Below are 4,496 nucleotides of genomic sequence, written 5' to 3'. Positions count from 1 at the left end.
AGGAATCAAACAAGCCATTGAGCTACTGGATGCTCACTGGATCCCTTGGCAGACTATCCAATAGTCTTCTAGGGAGCTTAATTTCTACTTGTTCTTTTATCAAGAATTTTCAAATTGATTAGAGTAATTTTACTCTAGCCTAATTCTCACTTGTCCACCTCTATGGCCATCCATGAGGGGAGATTGGGGCAGCTGGGCTAGGAGCCTGCCATGTGTCCATTCTTCCCTTTGGGGAGAGCTTGGGAGTGTGTGTGTGTGTGTGTGTGTGTGTGTGTGTGTGTGTGTGTGTGTGTGTGTGTGTGTGTGTGTGTGTGTGTGTGTGTGTGTGTGTGTTTCTTTCTCTTCCCCTACCATTAGGGCCCGCCCCCTCCTTCCTAGGGATGTGGGAAGACTTTTTAGTCTTCCCATAACCATCCAATTTTTCCCACTTTTGGCCATTGGACAATTTAATATTTTTTAGGAACTTTAGCCTATGGAAGTATTACTGGAGCTAAACCTTAGGTCTTTTAATCTCCATTGATGCACATTGCTCTTTTGCAAACTGTCCCCCTTTGGATCCCTATTTTCCCTCCTTTGGATCCTTGTTGAGACCGATTTGGGAGCATTACCAATATTCTAGCTTTTACTCCCCTGGTACCTCCCCATATTAAATGATCATTTTAACATGAGAAAATCATTTGGGAGAATTAGATATTAGTTTTTATGACATTACCTCTCTCTTGAAATCAGAGTCGTCCTTGACTGTGAGGTAGAGAAGATAAAGCCTAGTCATTAGTCTATTTGCTAGTGGGTAGAGGATCCATATTTCACTCTATGACACCATTCTAAAATGGATGACTGGTCCATTTGGTGCTCCAGAGCCTTAGCCGCCGCAAGCATGTATGCACATTTGTCTGTATCAATCTTTCATAGTAGAGTGATGAGCTCTACTTGGTGTTCGGGAGACGTTGGTGCAGCCAAATTTGGTCTAAGCTAGGAAATGGTCTATGCCAGGCTAAGGCAGTAGGCAAATGCAGTGCAAAAGTCTAGAGCAGGTACCAAGGTCCTGGGCAGACTAGTGGCAGTGAGAAAGTATGTCTAAAGCGGCTTTTTAGGCCAAGGAGGCTCAAAGAGGGCTCAGTTGGGGTAGCAGATGAAGGTTTTCAAAGTTCTGTATCAGTGTCCTGAAATGTAGTGTTTAGTGTTCTCTACAAGCCGGTCTAAACGGCTCGTCAAACGGAGCCCCGGTGCTCAGGATATTGAAGTTCAAAGTTAGCAGATATTGCAGATCCCTTACAGGCAGGGTAGCTGGGGACAGATGGCCCAGGCTAATGTTAGTGGATGCATGTGTAGAGCTCAAGTTATGTGTCATGCTTGTCTTCTCGGATTGCCAATTGGAGCTCTGGTTAGCAAGTTATGGTTATTTGAAGATTTTTCGGGGGTCGGGTCTGTGCCCACTTGCCCGCATTGGAGGATGTGCCATCTGGCATTTTTTGGCCCCGCCAAGGTTCTCGGTGATAGTGTACATCATGTGGAGCTAGCACAAATTGATGGCGCGTCAGTCGGGTTCTTGGTCAGTAAGATATGGCGAGTCGAAGTTGGTGGCAAGTGCTAGAGAGGACAATGCATATGTTTTTCCCAATTTGCGGACTATTAACTGGAGGCCACGGCAAGGTCTAAAGATGATGGGATCTATGGCGGTTCAAAGGTGGGCAAAAAAGCAGTTGATGAAAGTTTTTTGGAGGATTTTCAAGGCTTGAAGTCTTGGGGGCTTAGGAGCTGCCACGTGGATGCCATTAATCCCATATGTGGGAAAGCAAGAAGCTTTGGCGGGCTATATAACCCAGAGAAGGGCGCCCTCATTTGGTGTATGAAGCGAGGGAGGAGAGAGCTCCCCCTCTCATTGGCTATTGGGTCCACGGTGCTCGGCATTGTGCATGCTGGCGTGAGGCGGCCCAGGTGGGCGCTACGAAGCGGTTTTGGCCAGGGGCGGTGGCGCTCCCGCATGAGGTGAGGAGCAGCGCTGGGGCCGGCGGCCATTGTGCAGTGATGATGTGGTGGGGTTGTAAGGCTTTGTGTCTGTGCCCGCTAGGGCCAATTTTCTGAGGGCTAGTGCCCCCCCCCCCCCCCCCCCCCCCCAATAGCGACATCGCTATTGCAAGTCTAGGGGAGGGGTCCCACAATGAAATGACGCCGCGAGCAAAGTTAAGTCAAGGCGGTGTCCTGCAGCAGCAGGCAGGGCAATGAGCATAGAGATAGACAGAGAGAGAGAGAGAGAGCGCGGGGAACGCTAGGAGTACAAGTGCAAAGAAAAGGGCCATTTCAAGGTCCGTCAAGCAAGAGCAAGGGCAAAGGCAAGGCCGGACCAAAAAAGGGTGAAGGAGGAGAGAAATAAAGAGAGAAGAGGCTGGTGAAGGGTAGGTCAAGAGAGTCGGACAAAGGTGGTCAAAAGGGGAAGTCAAAAAATGGTAGTGTAGGCTAATCTCCCCAGAAGAGATAAAAAAGGAAGAGAAAAAAAACAATAAGGAGTCTAGGGGGCAATAGCGACCTCGCTAATGCCCCCTCCCCCAAGTGCAAAAAAGAGAGGAGTTGAGCAGATGAAGGAAAGCCGTGCCCCCTTCCCAAAGGTGCCAAATTAAGATGCTAGATGGACCAATGAGAGGGCAATTCCAAAATTGAAGACCCCCCCTATATAAGTCAAATTTTCATCAAATTATGGGCTTTTTTCCTTGCTTTTGGTGCCGTTTGAAGCCAGCAAAGTGGAGCTCTCTGATAGAGGGGTGTGCCTGTCAAAGCCCTTTGTATTATCTTGTGAAAATGGCCATGGTGATGGTAGTGTAAGCTTGTGTACGTGCTTTGTGAAGTTCAATTTAGCAAGGGTTGCCCCGTCTTATTGTTGTTTCCCCTTCCCCCCTTCTCTTTCTCCTGCTCTGGTGTTGATGCATGGTTTTTAGGACCCCTTCTGAAGATGCAATAAAGGCACAGTCAGTTGTTGGGGAGATGAGGATACTCTAGTCCAAGGGATCTCGAAAGAGAAGAAAAATCTACTTCACAAGCACCAAAGAGTAAAAAGTGCCATGGACAGAAGATACGTGGGAACGAGCTCTTATGCATGCCTACAACCTATATCTTACAGAATAGCCCATTCTAGGTGTGAATTTCTAGTGAAATTTACACGAGGATGTTCGTGTGGACTCACAGCACAGCATACTCCGTTTTCACTTTTTATCGACAGTAAATATTTTTTACCACAGTAAATATTTTTTACCTACAGTAAATATTTTTCACTTACATGGTAAATACAAATCACTTTTTACCTACAGTAACTTTTTTTACCCATGGTAAATATTTTTTACAGCACCATAAGTATTTGGTAGGTAACAGTTCACTGTTACTAGAAGCAGTGATTGGGCATCAACAATGCAGTTACAGGAGGAGAAAAAGGGAAAATCTTATGGTAAAGGTGAGTCAACAGGGATAAAGACTTTTGAGTTGAAAAGAGACATGCTGATTTTTTCAAAGAACACATGTCAAAAGAAGCCATGGTTGAGGATTTTTTGAGAATTTGATATTTAGGAGGACCCAGCAGGTCCCCCCCCTGACATGTGCAGAACCTCCAGTTTCAATAGCCACCTACCTGCTCTTAAATGCTGGTCAAGGCCTTATCCCCATGTGTCACAATCAGAAAAATCAACATTTACCCTCCCCTCTCACATCACTCTAGAGAATATCTTGATGGTGACATATCAGGTGACCTCAATCTGTTGACCACTCTAAGCAAAAAGTAACCCCAATCGGCGGATTTAAGCATGTTTATCCCTAATCCTAAACCCTCTCAGAAACCTATATAAGGAGGCCTTCTCTCACTCAAAACCAACACTTCACCCACTTCACCAAGCAACGAAGCTATGACGACATTGCTCACAACGAGGAGCTATGGATGGAGCTCTACTCTCTCTCCCTCTCTCTCTCTCTCCCTCTAGTATGCTACATTACTAGCTCTAAAACCTAAATAAGGAGTCTTCTCTTATGCTCCATGGCCACCATCCTCGCCATCATTCTCTAAGATATTGATGTGTTGGTAGTAGGATCATACCTACTTGCTGGGTTGATTGTTTTTGATAAGGGATTATGCCATCCTTGGCTTGCTTCTCTATATCCTTGTTATGTATGATCAGATGCCGTTGTATTGTTAAGCTGATGTCTTGTGTATATATATGCTACATAAGGTCCCTAAGCTTCGTTTCTATGTGTTTTGCCATATGTTTTGATGCCACCATAATGCTAGAAGTCTCACTTGCCTATGTGCACTATGTGTGAGGTCCCTAAACCTCTTAATTTAGGGTGGTGCCCCCTTTGTTTTGTTCTTTGCTTGTTTGCATGAGGCGTGGTTTGGGGAGTGTGCACGAGTACAGAGGCCACCCGATTGCACTACTCTTTTTTTCGCCATCATTTTGGTGCCCCCACTGAGGAGGGCTACACAGACATTCAGTCCACAAGCAATGAAGAGGTGCAAT

The sequence above is a fragment of the Adiantum capillus-veneris genome, chromosome 10 (genome assembly GCF_014529385.1).
Source record: "Adiantum capillus-veneris isolate H3 chromosome 10, ASM1452938v2, whole genome shotgun sequence".
Classification (NCBI taxonomy): Eukaryota; Viridiplantae; Streptophyta; class Polypodiopsida; order Polypodiales; family Pteridaceae; genus Adiantum; species Adiantum capillus-veneris.
Note: the sequence above shows the minus strand (reverse complement) of the source record.